The following is a 21433-nucleotide window of genomic DNA, read 5'->3' on the forward strand; positions in this document are numbered from 1 at the left end:
GAAAAAAAAATAGTACTTGGGGTTCTTCTGTTGACAGGAGAATTAAAATGTTTCTAAAAAAATGTAGCACTAAAATATTTACATTTATATCACATGCATTGTATACCAACTAACTCATTTCAAAGAGCCTTCTTTTTAATTTAAATGTTTTATTTGCAATTTTTAAGAATGAAAACATAATTATATCATTTTCTTCCTCCCTTCCCTCCCTCCAACCCCTTACATATTTCTTCCCCTGACCCTCTCAAATTCATGGCCTCTTTTTAAAAATTATTATATATAGAGGAATCTAAACACAACTTGCCAAGTCCATTTAGTATTTATGCATGTGTATGGTTTTAGGATTGAGCGGTTTGTGATTGGACAACTTATCAGGGCTCATCCCTGGTGAAGAACATTCCCTTCCTTTCAGCTGTCTTCCAGTTTTCATGGCTGCAAGGAACTTTCTGATAACACTTCTCTGAGGACACAACAATGTCTTGTCAGATAAGACAAGGTCATTAACTTTTTTATTTTTTAAAGTGGCCAACAGAAGCTTTTATTAGAAGTGTTCTCCTCAGTTATTTTCTTCCTCACAGTAATATTCCATATGTTCCCCACTATTGTGCAGAAAATATTTGGAAGCCACACATTCATTTGGTGAGTGCTTCCTAACTGAAAAATGTAATGTGGACACATGCTGACATAAACTTATACCCTGTGCTGAAGAAGAATGGAAGAGATGGAGGGTGTCATGGTCCATCTTGGGGTAAACCATGGTGTGGGCTGTGCTTTCTATGGGCCACATAATGATACGTGTGTCAGTTCTAATATTGAAGTTTTCAAATATCAATGCTTTCTAATTTCAAGATAAATTCTTAATTGAAGGTAAAATACTCATGAATAAAATGTCTTATCTCTTCCAAATAGAGCACCTTTTGCACGTAGCGAGGTATGAGTGCCTCACTTTAGAAAGCCTTGGTCTGGAAGATTAGCATGACTGTCAGTTCTCTATTAACTTATTCGGAAGAGGTCTAAGTTTATTCAAAAGATTAAAGACTATAACAGTAATAAAATCTTTTTATAACCCTTTATTTTGGAGGTTCAAAGACCATTTGAATTTGGGCAATATCAAAGTATACAGACACGGAAAAATAAAATCACAGTGCTTGGTAACTACAAAGATCCAGTGTCTTTGAGACATAGCAGGACAATTGCACACATGAACTTTCAGTGTTTGAGACAGCATGCACAAGGCCTCTCAGCAAGCTCGAGCCAGACAAAATCCTACCATGAGGGAGAGGTGGGTAGGAAGTTCCTCCCTAGCTGAGGAGCTATTGACAATTGATAGGTGCTGTGAAGGGGGGTGTCATTTAAAAAAAAATTTATAGCCCCTCATGTACTCCAGTGGAAATTCACATATCTGAAAATACATGGTTAGCACAAATTGACCTTATAGAGTTTAAATAAAAACACTATTGCACGTTCAGTTGGGTGGGTGCATCCAACTATACATTTTCTATCTCTTTTTGCCCCATTTGCTCTTTTTTACTGTAGACCTGCAGAAGAGTGGCCCCTGATAACCATGAAACAACATCAACATTAGGCTGTTCTAAAATATATTCCAACAAAGAAATTAGTACAAACTTCTCAATTTAGCCTCAAGCAGATTCTTACAACAAGCGCATAAGGCAGCCATGTTCTTGCCAAAATATCACAAGAATAGTTGCTAATATTGTTCCTCTCTGAGATCTCTTGAGCTGATTCTCCACAGTGCACACAGATCTATGAACTATTATCTTTAAAGCTCCCACTAGGATGACCTGAATGCTTACAGCATTTAATCACTTTCCTAGTCCAATGTTCCCAAATTTTCCATACTCTGGAAAACTAAAACCAAAACCAACCAACCAACCAACCAACCAACCAATCCATAGCAATGGCCCACTCCTTGGTACCAACTTCTGTCTTAATTACTTATCTATTGCTGTGATAAAATACCATGACCGAGGCAATACATAAAAGAAAGAGCTTAACTGGATCTCTAGTTCCAGGGATTTTGAGTATCTGATAGTGGAGGAAAGGCATGGCTGTAGGTGGCTGGAGCAGCGGCTGAGAGCTCATATCCACAAGCAGGAACATACTGAACATACTGAAAGTAGCACGAGTCTTTGAAAACCTCAAAGCCTATCCCCAGCAGTGCACTTCCTTCAACAAGGCCACACCTCCTAATCCTTCCCAAACAGTTCCACCAACTGGGTACCAAGTATTTAATCTTGTGAGTCTCTGAGGTTCACTTTCATTCAAACCCCGAGTTTGTTTCTGTATTTTGACCAACTGTAGCTTCGTATAATTGTCTCTTTGTTGGGAAAAGCAGCTTCTTTGGTGAAGAGCTACACTTAACTGTTGGTATAATGTTAAGTATTTAGAATATAGCTAGAAATTATACTCATTTAAGAAAGTGGCAGTGTTATGTTCTCCTCGAAAATCAATGATCTGATTACTTACGGGTGGTTGATCACATCTTCAGTACCAGGCATGATTTCCCTCCTAATGATCACTCCAGTGGACCATCCAATAGGACTATTGGATGCTTTCCTCCCGTGGTATCTTGCCTTCTGGTATTATAAAAGCTTGTATTCAGTGAGGAAGCGTTTAGGTTAGATCCTGCTTCATGCCTTAGAGTACTGTTTCCAAAATGTGTGGTGGTGTCAACACAAATGACATTTATTCAACTTCTGGGAAACACCAATGACAACCGCAATAGCCTATATTGTTTTTGAGTTTTCTGGAATCTTCTGAACAATAATTTAAAAGGAGGCTTCTCATTTCTGGGACAGGGGTACATTTTAGATAGCTCTTTAGGGGAACATTATCATTCCAAGTGGTATAATGTCATTTAAACTATATTCATGTGATTACACACACACACACACACACACACACACACACACACACACACATATATAAAATGTAGTTTTAGGTAAATGGTTCTTTAGAAACTTTTCAAGAATTCTTAGTGTTATTTATTTCATCTTTCATCTCTTCTTCTGTATTGATAAACTTCCCACCTCCCGCTTTAAGTCTCTTCCCCACTTTTCCCATTTCTCCCTTCATATAACCTCTCACAACCCTTACACTTGAGGCTCAGGACCAGCATAGAAGAGGAGAAAGAAATTTTGTAAGAGACAGAAAACCAGGAAGTCTGCTGCATGATTGAGTCTTGTAGATATAACAGGAAAGTCACACCACTAAAATCTCAACAATATGGCTGCTGAAAGGAGATCTAAACAATGGTGACACAAGTTGATACCACAGTGGGTGGCAGAGATCACATGGGGTCCCATCTTCAGATGAAGAGCTACAGGCAATTAAAAACTTCAGAGACAGGAAGAATTAGTTTCTCCCAGAGATGAGCACTGTGAATAGTTATTCAATCCCAAGTGATAGTCTCTAAAATATATACTTATGAGCAATAATAAATAGACTCAGCAAGTAACATTTTTATTCATATATATATATATATATATATATATATATATATATGCACTTCGATAATAATTAAGAAGTAAGAGGCCACAAATTTGAAAGTGAACCTGGAGAGGGGTTTAACATGGAAGGAACTGGAATGAGGAGGATGGGTGATATAATCATATTTTAATTAAAAAATAAAAATAAAAAAAAAATGGAAATGATGGTGGTACATTTTCCAGAGATTATAGGCAACACATTCTTCGACATGGAAATTTCAAAGAATTTTGAGAATACCAATGAAACAGTCATTCACATTAGAGAACTTTCAGAACAATAAAGATGAAAAGAGGATCTTAGGAGCTCAAGACACAAGGGTCACTTATGTAGACATCACAATTGGACTGGGAGCCACCTTCTCAGAAACAGCCACAGACATGTGGAATGGTATTTATACCAAAGCACTGGAAAGCCTAGAATTTTATATTCTCTGAATATGCTTTTTAGAAAGAGAAAAAAGAAAAACAGTATTGATAAACACATACTGAGTGAGGTTGTCATCAAGAGTATATCTCACTAAAGAGTATGTCTCAGGAGGAAGAAAGTAATCTCAGGTAAGAAATTGAGCTGTTTCTAAAAACATTTTGTTGTGTGTGTGTTGTTGTTGGCATAAATATGAAGTCAGACACAGCTTTGTGAAATCAATTCTCTTCTTCCATGTTTATGTGGGTTCCTGGGATCAAACTCAGGTCATCAGGCTTAAAAAGCACTACGACCCACTGAGCCATCTTGCTGGCCCAGTAGAAAGAATTTTTAATAAGCGGCAAACAATAAGTGAGTCTATGCAAAGATTAACTGTATGATAAATGATGGAAATTATGAGATCCCAAAGTAGAAGTAAAATATAGAAAAACAGAGCAACTGGGAGTGTTTCCTGAGCATAGAGTTATAAGGGTAACAATGTTATCATTTAAATGGGCGGCATTAGTATGAATGCATGTCTACCTTAGGAGGATAATGTTTGAAAGAAACAGAAGTGTATAACATCTAAACTAGTAGTGTAGACAATAGAAATAGAAATATAGCTAAACTTTAAATAGTTTAAAATAAAAGGACATGGGGCTACAGAGGACTCATCAGGTAAGAGCACTGGCTGCTCTTGCAGAGGACCCAGGATGGGTCCCAGCATCCACACAGTGGCTCACAACTCTCTGTAACTGCAGTTTCAGGAGATCTGATGTGTTCTCCTGGCTTTCGTGTGGACCAGGTACACACACAGTGTCCATAAATACACATATGCAGGCAAAATACTCATGAACAGAAAAATTTTTAAAAATTAAGATGATTAATAAAGCAAGACAAAACCAGAGATACCATGGCAGAAATAAATCCAGTATATGAGCTGAGTATGTTGTTCCAAAGATTGTTTTTTTTAAATGCCCAATTTATGAGGACATGTCCAACACAGAGATATTGACAAGCTAAAATAAAGGGATTGAAGTGGGAGTCCCCACAATCTTTGACCAATAGGAGCTCGGAAAGCAGTGTTGAGAGATGTGAACTTGGAGACAGTTGAAAAGGAGACCTTGGGCTGCAGTTGGGACTCAGGTCAAAATGTCTGATGCTTTGTTGAATTCTTTATATATTCTGGATATTAATCCTCTGTCAGATGTATGCTGGCAAAGATTTTCTCCCTTTTGTGGCCTTCTTCTACACTCCATTGACTGTTTCCTTAGCTATGTATAAGGTTTTTAGTTTTATGAAGTCACACTTGTCACTTGCTGTACCAGTCATTTTTACGCAGTGAACTCTATCAGTTCATGAGCCACGAAGGTCTTTCCGTTGTTCCAATCTCTTCAGAAGATTAAAGTTTTCACCATAGTGATCTTTCATCCACTCCGTTAGGTTTACACCCAGTTTTTTGAAGGCTCCTGTAAGTGGGAGTGTTTTGATGGTTTTTCTTTTTTGTTGTTGTTTTCCTTTTCCTTTCCTTTCCTTTTCTTTCTTTTTTCTCTCTCCTTTTTTTTTTTAAAGCATGATTGTTATCGATATGTGAAAGGATACTGATGTTTGCACATTGATTTTTGTATACTGCCATTTTGCTGAACATGTTAATTATTTCTAGAAATTTTCTTGTGTTTGGAACTTCTTACATATATCTAGTTTTGGATCATCTGTAAATAGGGATAATTTGACTTTTTACTTGAATCCCTTTAAGTTCATCCTCCTTATGTGTCACTGCTCCAGCTAATACTTGAAGCAATGTATTGAAAATGTGTAGGGATAAGCGGGTTAGCCTATCTCATTACTAATGGGATTTCTTTGAGCTTTTCTCCATTTAGGATAATGCTGACTACGGGTTTGTCATGTACACTTACTGTGTTGTAGTATGTTCTCTCTATTCTTTTTAGGCCTTTTATCATGTAAGCATGTTAAATTTTGTCAAAGGCCTTGTTTGTATTTATTGAGATAATTGCCTTTAAATACATTGCTATAATTTACTAACATATATTGAAACATTCCTTCATCTCTGGGATAAAATCAACTTGATTGTGGTGGATGTCTTTTTGATATATGGTTGCATTGTGTTTACAAGGATTTTGTTGAGAATTTTTGCATCTGTGTTCATCAGGGATTTTGGCTTATAGTAAGTAGTTGCTGTTGCTATTACTATATATTTAGCTGGTTTTGAAATTGGAGTAATAATGGCTTCAGATGAGTTTGAGAGATCTCCTTTTATTTTTATTTTTTGATTAATTTAAGAAGTATTGGTTATAGTTCTTCTTCGGAAGTCTGGTAGATTCTGCTATTTGCCCTGACTGAGACTTTTTCCACCAGAAATGTCACTGTCTTGAACTCCTTATTAGTTATGGACCTATTTAAATTATTAATTTCTTCTTGTTTTAACTCTGGTAGTTTGGAAGAACCTAAATTTTCATCTGTTTCTTTTAGATTTGCTAATTAACAGAGTACAGATTTTCCCTTATAGCATTCTGCATTTCTTTATAATCTATTGTAATGTTTTTCTGTTCAGCTCTGATTCGGAGTCTCCTCCTTCTTTGAAAAGCTTAACTAGGCCATGGGTCTGTCAATCTTGTTTATCTTTTCAAAGAACCAGCTATTAAATTAGTCGATTCTTTGCACTATTTTCTTTATCTTGTGTATCTATAACTGCTCTGATTTTTATTATTTTTTCTTGTCTACTGCATTTGGATTTGGTTCATTCTTGTCTTTTCCAAATTCTTGAGTTGTGACATTAAGCCATTTATTTGTGCTCTTTCTGATGTTTTAATGTAAATAACTGAGCTGTACATTTTCTGCTCAGGACTGCTGTTCATGTGTCCCAGAAGTTTTTCTTTATAGTGTTTTCATTTTCCTTTAATTTCTGGAATTTAAGAATTTCTTTCATGATTTCTTCTTTGGCTTGTTATCAATCAGTATTGATTGATTCAGTATTGTGTTGTTCAATCCAAGAATTTGTGTTCTTACTAGAGATTCTTTTGCCACTGACTTTAAATTTTATTGCATTACAGTCAATTATGATGCATGGGGTTATTTCAATCTTTCTGAATTTGTTAAGATTTGCTTTGTGTCCCAGAGTGTGGTCTATTTTAGAGAAGCTCCCAGGAAGTGCTGAGCAGAATGTATATCCTCTAGTGCTGGGCAGAATATTCTGTAGTTATCTTTAGGTCTGTTTGTTGTGTGATGTCATTTAACTCTTAACAACAGACATGTTCTGCTTGTTTTTGTTCAGATAATCCATCTACAGGAGAAGTTGGGGTGTTGCAATTTGCCCACAATCACTGATTTGGAGTTAACCTTGTCTTGATATCTATTAGTGTGCTTTTTATAAATTCAGGTGTGCCAGTACTTAGTATTGTCATGTTGTCAAGGTTAGTTCTTCCCTTGATCAGAATGTTTCTTCTTTATCTCTCCTGATTAATTTTAGCTTGAAGTCTGTTTTGTTAAATAAGAGGATGGTGACTCCCTCCTCATTGGTCCTAGTCCCATGGGATATGTTTTTTTTTTCTTCCCTTCACTTTTGGGTTGCACTGATGCTTGAAGCTAAGAATAGTTTCTTGTGCATAACATCATCAACAACAAAAATCTACTTTGTCTCTTTTTGTTGTGATCAGTACCTCTAATGTACAAGTCATCTCTTCAGCCCAAGATGAATTCTGTTTCCCAGAGCTTTAATCAAACCAGTGTCTTTTGAGGTGGGGATGAACACTATTGACATGTAGAGTTCTTATTTGAAAGATGTGGGTTGCTTGCTGCCTGTCATCTTGTTGCTTTTTGCTGTGTTTTTGTCCTATTTTCTGTTTCTATAATTATAGCTTCGTTTGTTTTCTTCCTACAGTCTCTTGGCTGTGCCTCTTCTCTTCAGTCCAAAGCATTGCTTGCCATATTCTCTGTAGGGCTGATTTGGTGAGCATGAATTCTTTTAGCCTGTTTTTATCATGGGTTTTGCTGGGTAAAGTAGACTAGGTTGCATTTGTGGTCTATTTAAAACTTGAAGTACATGGCTTCAGGCTCTTCTGGCTTTTAAAGTTTCCATTGAGCTATCCGCTGTTATTCTGATGGGTTTTCCTTTATTTGTGACTTGAGCTTTGTCTCTTGTTGTTTTGAGTATCTTCTATTCTGTATATTTAGTGCTTTAATTATGATGAACTGTGAGGAATTTCCTTTCTGGCCTTGGTTATTTGGCATTTTGCTTCTTGTATCTATATGGATATGTCTTTCCTCAGACTGGGGACATTTTCTTTTATGGTCCTGTTGAAGATCTAATCTAAGCCATTGACCTGGGATTTTCTTCCTTTTAGGTCTGTTATTCAGAGATTTGGTATTTCAGAGTTTCTTGCTATTCCTATGTTCTCCTTTCACATTTTTAAATAGTTTGAGTTCTTTTACTTATCATCAAGTCCCGATTTTTACTGATCCATTCTATTGGTACCTACATCTTTTCTTCTCTGTTCTGAAGAGTTAACTAGGGTGAATTCCACCTCCATTTCAGCAGCTTTCTTCAGTATTTTCATCTTGTTATTGAATTCAGTTTTTAAATCTTGAAATATCTTTATCATTTCATTTAGCCGTGTATCTGTGTTTTCCTGAGCATCACAGGAGACTTTATCTCTATCCATGTTCCTTTCACTGACATGTTTGTTCATGCCTTCTTTAAAGTCCATAAATTTCTAAGATCATGGTTATGATGATCGTTTAAGTTTTGGGTCCTGGGGTTTATCTAGGTTATTCTCACTTAGAGAACATTTATTTTGAGGGTGTGTGTGTGTGTGTGTGTGTGTGTGTGTGTGAGAGAGAGAGAGAGAGAGAGAGAGAGAGAGATCTGGACATAGAGACATCTTTCCTTGGTTGTGTCTGATGTGACTCTAGCCTACCTTAGGCTGTGCTGGAGTGTGGAGATGGCATTGGCAAGCAAGTTTTCCTCACTGACCATTTTGCCTGAAACTTTTAAAATCTTCATCTGGTATATTATCTGTTTCAATGTCTTTGAGCTCAGTTGTTGAGGAGCCATGGCATTCTGGAGAAGTCAGGTTGTCTGTTAGTTTATTTTTTCATTTCTCACATTTCTGTGTTATTTGCATACTTGTCGGTTTGGATAGCTCTTCCAGCTTTTTTGGGGGGAGGGTTTGGGTGGGAGGTTGTCTTTTTATTGAGCAGCCTGCTCTTAAGGGCTCAGTCCCTGGTACCAGTCAGACAGGAGGAAATCCACTGTTATATAAGCAGCAACATCAAGAGTACAAGGGACGTAAATACACTTAGAAGCCATTATAGCCACTAATATACCCCCAATGCTTACCAAACTGAAGATGGAAAAACCTACATAGAACATGTTTTGAAGTAAAAAAAAAAATGGGTTAAATATAGAAATAGTAAATGAATGAGACCATGTTCAATAACCGACAGGAGAGAGGGGGATGTGTGCAGGAAAGAACTAAGAATGGAAAATGAGAGATAAGAAAAAACCTAGCAGAAAGTCTCTCTTATTAATGAGAAAAGTTAAAAAAATAGAATTAGTGTAAGAAAGGGAATAGCACAATAAAAACATGAGTATTTTTAAAAGGCACGAGGAGAGCCAAAAATATAGTTAGAAGAAGAGGGAGAGAGGAAGAGAGGAAGAGAGGGAGAGAGGAAGAGAGGAAGAGAAAGAGAGGAAGAGAGAGAGAGAGAGAGAGAGGAGAGAGAGAGCAGTAGACGATAAAGGTCTTAATTAAGGAAAATGTATATAAAATTAGGTGACTATATAAAGGAGAACAACAAATTAAAAATATAAAGTCAGTCAAAGTTTAGAATCGTAAAAAATAGAGATTCACAATCTTCTTTCTTCTTCTTCTTCTTCTTCTTCTTCTTCTTCTTCTTCTTCTTCTTCTTCTTCTTCTTCTCCTTCTCCTCCTCTTCCTCCTCCTCCTCCTCCTCCTCCCCCCTCCTCTTCTCCCTCCTCCTCCTCCCCCTCCTCCTTTTCCTTCTTCTCCTTCTTCTTCCAGAAAAGAGGCATTGAAGAGCAACTTCATTAATATGTGGTTTTTTTTGTTTTTAAATTTAAATTATAAAACTAACAAGCCTGACTAAATAGCACATTTTCAGGACTATAAGAAAACTTTCAGAGACAGACATGGAGTGAAGGTTGTACTTCAGAGAGATGTGCTCCTGGAAGGAAGGGAAGAACTGAGAAGTCACCAAGCAGTCAGATGCTCAGTCAGGCCCTGCAGTTAACACACTGCGCGCACAGTCAGGGGCCAGCATGTGCTCTGGGGCCCAGAAACTTCCAACTGTCTTGGCTAGACTAAGGTATTTTAAAGAGATTTTATGCACAACCCATCACGCGTTGAAGGAAGCTTTGCATCAGAGCTATGTAGTTCTTCCTCCTTGGATCACACAGCCTATGATAGGCAGATTGCTTTTTTTGTGGCCCCCTACAGTTTCTAGATCTCTTCCTACTAGGAACTGCTGCTTTGGGCTTTGGAGACTCAGAGGCATTGGACCTTCAGCTCTTGCCTTGTCCTGAAAAGCCTGGAAGAAGACACGTTAACTCCACCCCAAACCCACTGTGGTGGCTGTCCATTTGTTGACTGGGAAACCAGGATGTAGAGGAAGAGGGATTTTACTGGATGTCCATGATTCATACACTTTGGAACCCAGGCCACTCCAGGTCTCTCTCTTCTGATCCTCCCTCCCTTCCTATCCTTTTCCCCATCATTCTTTTCTTCACTCCAGAGCCTTTGCTCTCAGTGAAGCTTGACCCTCTGTAACTGTGGGTGACTCTCCATCTCTGAAATGTTTCTCATATTCCTCCTGGAAGAAGTTGAATGAAGAGAAAGGCTTTGCTCCTGGAGGAGATGGGTTGGCTCCCACCCGTAGACTCCCGCCCAGCTCCCCATGTATTATTTGTCCAGCCCGAGAAAGCTGGACCAAGCCTTGGCAACATTTTCTGCCATTGCGTTTTGCTTCTGTGGAAGATGTTCCTTGTCCTACCCCACTGCCCGCTCCCTTGTCTTGTTTCCCTGCTGGCTTTCTTCCCATGGCAGTGCATGTTTGCTCTGCAAGCAACGGAGCAGTGGGCCTTTCTTCCCTGATGGAGCTCCATTTGCATACCATGCACACAGGCCAGCTGCTGCTGCCTGGCTCACAGTTAAGACAAATAACGGTCACAGTGTTTATGTGGATCCCTCCTGGGGCCTTCTGGAAGCTGGGGACTAGCTCCAGGGAGAACAGGATTTACTTGGATCTCAGCATCCTGAACAGTGCTTGTGGTATCGCTAGAGAGTCACACCATGACACATGTTGAGTGTGTGGCTGAGAGATGCCCGTCCAAGTAGAAAAAGCTCCATCTTGTCATTTGGCCTGAATCACTTTATTAGCAGTTAGATTATGTGTGATAAAGTATAAGGGTTTTTTTTTTTTTTTTTTTTTTTGTCAATGTAATAGAAAATTTAAGAAGTTAAGGTATTTCCACACCCTCTCCCAGGTCATGAATTATATTATTAAATCCAACTGATACAATGTATCGGTTTGTAAGACCAAATGTTGGGAAATGTCAATGATTTAAAAACTGATCAGGAAAATTTCCCTGGAACTTATTCAAGTGTTTCTCACCCCGTGATTTTCTTCTTCATCTTCTCTATTTATTTCTCTGTTGCTTCTGTTTTCCCCTATGTCTTCCCAGGAATAAAACATACACACTGAACCTACTGCAGAGAGTTGTCTGGAACTGCAGAGGCTGTACGCTGTCTAGATGCACCCTCGACATACACTTGTTCTGTACAGAGAGCGCTCCAGTCTGTCAGCTGTGAATGGGTCAAAATGTTTCTCCGTTGGATTCTAGTGTGTGCTCTCCAGATGGTGCTCGCTTTGAATCTCTTTTTATGACTGACTCTGATATGTCCCTTTTGTAATATTTTCCAATCACCAGTTAAGATATACAGTTTCTAACTGTTCACATGAAGATGTATGCATGCATATTTCTATGCTATACTGTTTCTATGAATATTCTATACTATATCTTTCTATGAATAATTCCTCTGTGTGTGGTGTGTATTGTATGTATTTGTATGTGTGCATGTGTGTGGAGGCCAGACACAATGTTACTCTCTACCTTACTTTTGGGGCCAGAGTCACTCACGAAATTTGGGGCTTACCAACTGTCAAGTGAACTATCCAGTGAGCTTCAGAGTTCCTCTGTCTCCTTCACTCGTGCTGGTATCACAAGCATGTTATGTAATGCTTAGCTTTTTTTTTTTTTTTAACATGGCTGTTGGGGATCTGTATTTAAGTCCCCAAACTTATGTGTCAAATACTTTAAGAGAACCATGTCCCCAGTGCTGATTCTCTCTGCATATCTTATATTATGTATATTCCTGTATTATTCTATAGTCTATTATTTCTGTACTATTATTCTGTGCTATTCCTATGAGTCTTTCTATGCTATACTATTTATATTTTATACTATTTCTATACAGCATGTCCTCTATGAATGTCCCTATACTGTACTGTCTCAGTATGTAAGTGATTATATACATAGTTAAAATCAACAAGCTTCTACAAACCCAGTCGTTAGTCATTTAGTCAGCCCAGGTGAAGAGCTGATAACAAATAGCCAACGGTCAGACTACAGCAGCTGCTACGCCCCCAGAGACAGATTAGATGGAACTATTTTGCACGTTAATGCTCTGGGCTCTCGGTTTATACAAAAGTCACTGCAGTTGACTGATTTTGCCAGCAATTGTTTTGAATTCCAAGACTTGAAACAGAGGGGTTTCAGATGGCAAGAACTTAAATCATGTATCTGCATGGCATGCATTGCAGTCACCTTGGAGTATTTACGGTTCCCCTGTGTTGTGCTGAGCCCTAGGGAGGGCTCCTGTTGAGTGAGTGGCAGAGCTGCAGCCCAGCTGGGCTCATGCTACTAAAGAATGTCCTCAAATGCCCCCATATCAGAGTATGCATGCTTTACGAGCCTCTTGTCTGTCAGATCGGCATCTCCTCTCTACATCCGAGCTCAGTTTTGTGATGGTCTGATGCTGGCTGCTCCCTGGAATTTCCCATGAGCACATGCTTAGCAGCCTGATGCCCATGGGGGAGGACAAGTCTTCTGCTCATCCTTTCCATTCTTTCTCCTCCCAGAGGCTTCCTCTTAACTGACTGTGACCCTGGAACCGGAGATACAAACCTCAGGATCCTCATGCCTCTGTGTATTCCCTCAGCCCACAGTGGCTGTCAGCAAATTCTCAGTTTCAGCTCTAAGATCCAATATTTACTATCCTCTTACCACCATACTGTGAAAATTTTCATCGGTCTTCCCCCATTTTTCTTGCAAAGACTCTACACACTTTGCTTTTGAGGTAGGGTCTCATACTGCTTGCTGAGGTCATTGACTAGCTAGGTTGGCCAGCTAGAATCCTCCAGGGATCTTCCTGCTCGAAGACTTGTCCCAAAACCTTGGCTCTTGATGTGGTCTTGGTTTGACAGTGTTCTCCTACATCACTCTCTCTAGGTCGTGGAAATCCTAACTAAAAACCCTCCCTTCTTCCTGTATCCTTTCTGCTGTACATCCTCTCTCGATTGCCAGCATCTTGGAAACTTGCTGTTGAGTTTGGTTGTAACTCACTGCGCTGGTTAGAAGGCACTTTGAGAAGACAGTGACTTTAGTCTTTGTTCCCACTCTTGGGAGCAGTGTACAGCACAGCTGGTACTCAGTAGCCAGTTCATGGAGTGGAGAATGAACGGACAGTGGGTGAGAAAGCTGTTCTGTCCTACAACTGGAAGTTGTAGTTCCTTCAACGAAGATCTTCCCCTCAACTGCATTCCCAGAGTGCATCCCACCCTACTCCTTTTGAGGCAGGAAAAGACACGGAAATTATAGAAGCAAAAGAAGGGGAAGGAGCCCCTCACCCTCCAGCCAAGGACCAAGACTCCTAGCATGTTTAACATGCACTTAAGGCCTCCTTCTCTTGTAACTAGAAAGCTACAATTTCACCAGAAACCCCACTTACAGCAAAAAGGACACATCTTATCAGACCCCATGCAACCGTGTGGCTCTTGGTTTCCCCTTTCTATCCAAGTCCCCAGAAAAGCCATCTTATAAGCACATCGATTACAAACAGAGAACAAAAACATCAAGAATTCCTTAGAGACCTTTCGAGATGCAACAAGGACTACCAAACCAGTATACATGGCTAGTGTGGAGCCAGGTCATAAGGACTAGTCTCCATAGCTGATGCCAACACAGGTCATTGTGGCTCTCCCTTGAGGCATGTGCACCACATTTGGGTATGTCTTATGCTTGTCCCAAGTACCTCTTTTTACCTGAACAGTTATGTTTAAAAGTCTGCTTTGAGAAGTCCACACTCATTCTCTCAGATGTACCTGATTTTTCCCTCAACGCCTTTCTACTTTATATATATATATATATATATATATATATATATATATATATAATTTTAAATTTTGTTGAAAAATTCAAAACGTACACAATGTATTTTGATCACATTCATCCCTTATTATCCTCCTCCAACTTTTCTTAGTGGCTTCCATCCAGGGTCCCTTCTGTCTTCAAGCCTCTTCTCTCTCTCTCTCTCTCTCTCTCTCTCTCTCTCTCTCTTTCCTTTCTTCCTTCCTTCCTTCCTTCCTTCCTTCCTTCCTTCCTTCTTTTCTCTCTTTTTTTTTTGTTGCCATTAGTAACCACCTGAGTCCAGTTAGTACTGTTCATATACACATGGGTATCAACTATCTAATGGGACATGAGTAACCTACTGATGGCTATGTTCCCAAAGAAGAATAATGTTCCCTCTCTCAGTAACCTTCCTCTACTAAAGCTCCTTCCTCCATTTGTGTTGGAATACTGACTGACTTGAGGACAGGTAACCACAACTGGCCTGAGCTGATATATATCAGGTGTGACACATCCAGAACAGTCTTCCACACACGTCCTCATTCACCAGTTTGCACTCTCCCTCAATGTTCCCCTCGCCCTGGATGGAGGGTGGCTTGGGTAGGCTGGTACAGATAACCCATCCTCATCTGAGCACTCATGATTTCTTATACTTATTACTTATGAGAATGAGTCTTAGTTATACAGGAAAGCTTCTTTTAGGATAATCCTATGGGGGAAGTGGTGACAATGAAAATAGCCCTAACTGGGCTTAAAGCCTGTTTGACAAGACGGAAACCATGCCTGTACTGGGAAACTAGCTAACTACTCAGTGCTCATGAAGTCATGGATAGTGGAGGAGAATCCACAAACCACGATTTCCATACAGAAAACTATAACCAATGAAAAGCAGAGCTGTGGAGCCCAGTTCCAGTGGCTACATCTACACAACACTCCCACACTTAAGGCTCAGGTGACATTGCAGAAGAGAGAGCAGAAAGCCAGAGGATCACGGAGTTTGCTGCAAGGTTGTGTCTGTTTATCACATCAGAGGCTACACCCATAAAGTCTCACCCACATGACTGCCCAAACATGAGCGGAGCAAGGAGGACAGCAATGAATATGACAAACAAACCCTATAGAGACAACCATGAGTAACTGAGGAAAGCCAAGGCAGGAGAGTTACTTCCTGGAGAAGAGCACAGCAGTTGGCTGTCCAGTGCCAAATGGTCGGCCCTGAAAACATACATACAATTAACATTGTATGGACTCAAAAGATGCTATTTAGAAATACATCAACAGATGTCATTTAGAAATACATATGTATATACAAATGTATATTGTACATTCAATAACAGTTTGAAAGTAGAGGACATAAATTTGAATAAGATCAGGGAGGGATACATGGGAGGGTTTGGAGGAGGGAAAAGGTAGGGAGAAATGTTGTCATTAAATTATAATCTCAAAAAGAAACAAAAAACACAAAGAATATGGAAAAAGCAAATATATTGTCACCAACCTTACTTTCAAGATGCTCAGAGTGCAGGGGAAGTGAAGTTGAAGTTTAAGAATTGCTGAAGCCCCTGGTGTGTATACATGCCATGCTTTTTTCTCCATTCACCCATTGAGGCACGCGCACGCGTGTGAGTGTGTGTGTGTGTGTGTGTGTGTGTGTGTGTGTGTGTTTTATGTTGTGAGTATGTAAGTCTCTCTTTGACATGTTGACTCTGTGTCCTTTGGGTATCACAGGAGTGGGGCAGGCTGCTCACAGGAGATTCTGGGTTAGTTTCTCATGGAGCCTGTGTGTGCTCTCCATCTGGAAAAGCTCATTTTCAGTTCAACAGGATTTGTGGACAATCCTTTTTCCTGCACAACCTTGCCAACCATTGCTTTCATCACTTTTATAACATAACTTCCACTCAGATAGATACTATCTCATTGTAGTTTCGATTTGCGATTCCCCAATGGCTAAAGGTATTGACTATTCTTTCCCATAATTTTACTGATCATTTTTATTTCTTCTTGGAGAGTTGTCTTTTCAGAACATCTGCCCATTTTTTTCTTTCAACTGTTAGGGGTGTTCTTTTTAATTCTTTATATACTATGAATATGTATCTGTAAAAGTTTGTTTTTTTATGTATGAGTGTTTGTCTACATGTGCACTGCCTGTACGCTTAGTGTTCACAGAGGCCAGAAGAAGGTACCATATTCCATGTAACTGGAATTACAGTTAGTTATAAAGCCACCATTTGTGTGCTGGGAACTGAACCTTGGTCCTCTGCAAGAGCAACAAGTATTCTTAACCTTGAGTCATCTCTCTGGTATCTAGATACTAGTTCTTCAAAAGATGAAAGTGGATGGAGTTGGAAATAACATTTGCATATTGAAGTGGATCAGATACAGAAAGACAAGCACTGTGCATTTTCTCTTTCATGTGGAACCTATAAAAACAGCACCTGGAATACAGAGTTGTGATTTCTCAGAGCTTGTAAAGGGTCGTGGTGAGTGGTGAAAGACACGACTTTAATTAGGGCATGTTACACGTATGGTTGAAATTTCACACCAAACCCCATTAACATGTTCAATGATCACATATTAATAAAAATAAAACAAGCATGTTTTTAAAAATAGCTAAACACCCCCATTGATTAAATCATGGCCTGTGTCTGCTACAGCAGTTTTCTTCTCGTAGCATGTTGTGTAGTCTGGGTTTTGTTTAGTCAAACACATGCAGTTCATAAATGTAAAGTAAGAAGGGATGAGAGGAGCTCATTATGTCCTTGGTTCATTCAAGTAACCATGAAATAGAAAAGAAAAGCACATGAGGTGAGAGAATAAGCTGGCAATACAGAAGGGAAAGAGGACTTATGAATAACTGAGTAAAATGTATGAAAAAAAAAAAAACAAACAGTAGGAAATGAAGACCTGTTCACAGTCTGTGCAGCATCATAGAGACCAGGGAGCCCCTTGTAGAGGGAGCCACTGCTTGAGGGTCTTGGATGATCAGTGGGGCTTACTTACAGCATTTGGAAGACATGAACAAATGGTGTATCAGGTCAAAGCCATGACAGGAGCAGAAGTGGAGGTTCAGAGAGAACCCAAGTGGTTCTGCTAATGAAACTGAGCAGAGGTACCTGGTGGTCATTCAGTGATCATGGCCAAAGGCATGGAGCTCTGTTCAACATGCCAGAAGGAACCCAGGTCCTTCTAAAAGATAAGTCTTGCAGTCACAGCTGGCTTACGGAGCCTCCCAGAGGGCAGTGCCACCTACTTAAGTCATTGGAAGTTAAGATTGAAGGAGTTGGCCAGGCTAAGCTTTTACACAGTTGCATTGCTTTCTGAACACTTCCTGTGTGCTGATAGCCCTTGTCGTCTGGGAAAGAAATGACTCCCATTCCTAGCCTGTAGTGGTGGAGTATTTGCTACAAAAGTCATTTACCTGCTATGATGAATCTCAATTTTCAGCTTGGTGAATAATAGAATCTTATGAGTGCTTGTCTTCATGTGTATAAGTGCACATATGACTGGAAGCCTGGACTCTGAGCATACCTGTGATCATGTTAATTACATTAAGTCAAGGTAGGAGGATACCACTCACTGTGGGTAGAAACACCGCCTGGGTTGGAGTTCTGGACTGTATAAAGACGAGAGCAAGCCAAGCACCAGCATTTATCGGTGTCTGCTTCCTGACTGTAGATGCAGCATGACCAGCTGTCTCAAGAGCCTGTTACTTCTCCATCGTGGAAGGGAAGTAACCTAGAACCTAAACCAGAATAAACTCCTTCTCACTTAATGCTTTTATCTTAGAAAAAGTAATTAAGCTACCTGCTTTTCAGAAAAAGTTTCTGTTTTTTAAGTTCTTGTTTGTTTGTTCTTTGTCTCCTCTATGTCTTCAGGGAGTGAAGCCATTAGTTTCATGGCACGGGCATATTTATGTTGACTTTATTGGTGTGCTGAGTGTTGCTACCTTGGATTATTTATCTCTATAATTGGCTAGTGTAAAGATGAGCGAGGCCTGAGGGGAAGATGGGTAGGATGACTTCAGATGGAAGAGACAGAAACAGTTGAGAGCACCACCTCTGGAGAACTGAGTGGGAAAATGATGAGAGGCTATACACATTACTTTTCTCATTGCTGTGACCAAATACCAAGAAAAAAAAAAACCAACAAAAACCAAAATAAAACAAATAAGCAAAAAGAAAAAAAAAAACAAAAACAAAAACCCAACAACCTAAGAGGAAAGTGCACATTTTGGCTTGTGGTTTGAGAGGATTCAGTCCATGACGGAGGTGAAGGTATGGCTATAGGATACATGATGTATATGTGTCTTTAGTTGGGAAACCAAGAGGGATGGATTATGATGCTTGGCTTGATTTTTTCTTATTCAGTCTTGGTCTCCAGCCCATGTGATGGGCCATCCACATTCAAAGGCAGTCTCTCTGGAAACAGCCATACAGACACACCCAGAGGAACATCTCCAAGGAATTTTAGATCAGTCAAGTTGACAGTAGAGGTCAACCATCACAGAGGCTTTGGGTTGCTTGGTCATAAGGCAAAAGGACATTCAGGAGAGTTGAATGCCATCCTAGTCTCTGATGGGGAGCTGTCCAAGTTTGTGACTGCAAATCCACTGGCCTCTTTTTACCTCCCATGGTCCTGTTCTTTCTTTATGATGTCAGAGTTGTGTTTTACTTCACAGAGTTAATGGGGACAAAACTGAAATAAGTGGTATAAAATGACAAGCACTCTAAATGCGTGATTCTTACAACCCGTAGACTGGAAGCCTTGAACGTATCATCTAAGATCCTTAAAGTATCTATTGAGGTTGCCGTCTTTAATCTTTACAGGAAACAGGCATATGTGTCAGGAACTTTCCGGAGTGTCTGAGTCTGCTCAGTGCCCAGGCCTCTCCTGACTGTGATCCTTCACATGTTCACATTTACAGGTTTTACTTTGATTAGTTATTCATTGGAGATGGACCATAGATTATAATAATGATGACACTGCAAGTGCAAGGATCACCTTGCACTCTGTGTGTGATAACCTCTTAATTATGGTCAAAGATGCCAGTACTGTTTGGAAGCGAAGAGGGGCTCACCAACATGGCTGAGCAAAAACCCAGACTTCAGTGATGAAGTCATTAGATAATTTACAAGCTGAACAGACCACTGGAAAGCAGTAAGGAGCGTCCAGAGTCTCACCGCTGAGACATGGTGCGAGCATTCCTATTGTTGTGAGACATATGCTGATGTCACAAGGGCTTGTCAAACATTTTCTGAGTTGAGCCCGCTTTATCCAACAAGAAGGGATATTCACCAATAAGCCACACCCATGAGTGTGTATAAACAATTCATTGCAAAATTACTTTCCCCAAAATCACCAGAGAAATGTAACTGTTAAATTTATGCAACATCCCTCTCTTCTTTTGGTATCTTCTTGGTGAAGCTCTACAAATAAGGGGCATTTTTTTTTTTTTCTTATTAATCTCCCCAAAGAGTAAGTCTTGGTGGCTCATTGAAACATATCTTTTTAGCAAGATTAATTTTAAAGTTTGACATTATGAGTATCAAATTAAGCTGTCAGCTCAGGAAGCAATACAGAGAAAGATCTTTGCCGAGCACCAGGGGCCTAGGAGGTACGTTTGAGTGATTCTTTTCTCATTATGTCATTCCCAGCTCTGGAGTAGAGAGACACTTGTGCCAGCCTCACCATCAACCACCATATCATTGCTGCCTCAAACTGTTACTAGAGCTGCGGACACAGGGTATTATGTCTGTCGACAGCTCCAATTAGCTGGCGTGTCTGACTGGTGACAGCCCCATCCACTTTTGTTTATGGCGACGGTGGGAGCTGTATCTCATCTCCCACCTCCAGCGGCAGACAGATGGATGGAGCTATGTAATCATCGAGGGAAGCATGCGATCCTCTCCCTTCACAAACCGCCATGAGGAGCAGAACCAACGGCCTTTTGTCTGCGCTTAGACGTGACTGTCAAGTTAGGAGGCTGAATATGTATGAAGCGCCTCACATGTATGTAGGAGCGGAGCACTGTAGACTGCAGGGTGTTGACATTGTACAGATGCTTTCCCAAGGCAAGGTATCAAAGATTTTATTTGTATCAAAGTGGCATTGTTTGTAAGTCTTCTACTGAAAAATTTCTATGTATCAACCAGTCAACTTTATGATTATCTCTATAACGGGAGGAAAACAATTTAATCAACATTTTATAATATTTTATATTACCCTTTACTCTCATACATAGCTGAATCTTTTGTTTTGGATTCCCTACATTTACTTTCTCCACTAACTCCATCTCCTGCTCACTAGAGGCCTGGAGGAGACAAAGCCTCCACGTTGATAGTGGAGAGACCTGTGTGTAGTTCAGAGCACATGCCACACGATTCTCTTCTCAGTAGATGGACATATAATGTAAGGGCTTCGGAGACAGCTTGGTCCATAGGGTGCTTACCTTACAGGAAGTTCTCATGGCGTGCTCTTATACCATGGGTGTTCTTATACCACCCAGAACTACCAGCTCAGGGCTGGCACCACCCACGTAGGGCTAGACACTCCTACATCATCATCAGTCAAGAAAATGTCCCACAGACAGGCCCAAGGCTAAGCCGATGGAAGCATCTTCTCAACTGAAGTTCCCTCTTCCCGGGTGGCACATGGCATAAGCCCCTGAGTCCAGTCCTTAGCACTCATGTGACAAGCTGGGTGAGCGAGAATGTCTTCCCAGTGCTGGAAAGGCAGAGACAGGGGCGTCCTGTGGCTTTTCGGTCAGCCAGTCTAGCTGGATTGCTGAGTTCCAGCTTCATTAAGAGACCTTGTTACACACACACACACACACACACACACACACACACACACACACACACACTCATGTATGTACTCACAGTGACAGTCTAGAATCATCTTATTAAAGGTATGAGTCATTATTAAGTCTTGTTACTAGTCTTACAGTGATACGGAGAAACCCCACTGACATACGACTGAGTTCAGCAATTCACCTTCTTCTTTGTCAGCGTGTATCAGTTCTAGAATCTATTTCTTGTTCTTAGGAAGAATCGCACAGGACTTTTAGGACACACCCCC

Source organism: Arvicanthis niloticus, chromosome 4 (assembly GCF_011762505.2).
Source record: "Arvicanthis niloticus isolate mArvNil1 chromosome 4, mArvNil1.pat.X, whole genome shotgun sequence".
In the NCBI taxonomy this organism is placed as follows: domain Eukaryota; kingdom Metazoa; phylum Chordata; class Mammalia; order Rodentia; family Muridae; genus Arvicanthis; species Arvicanthis niloticus.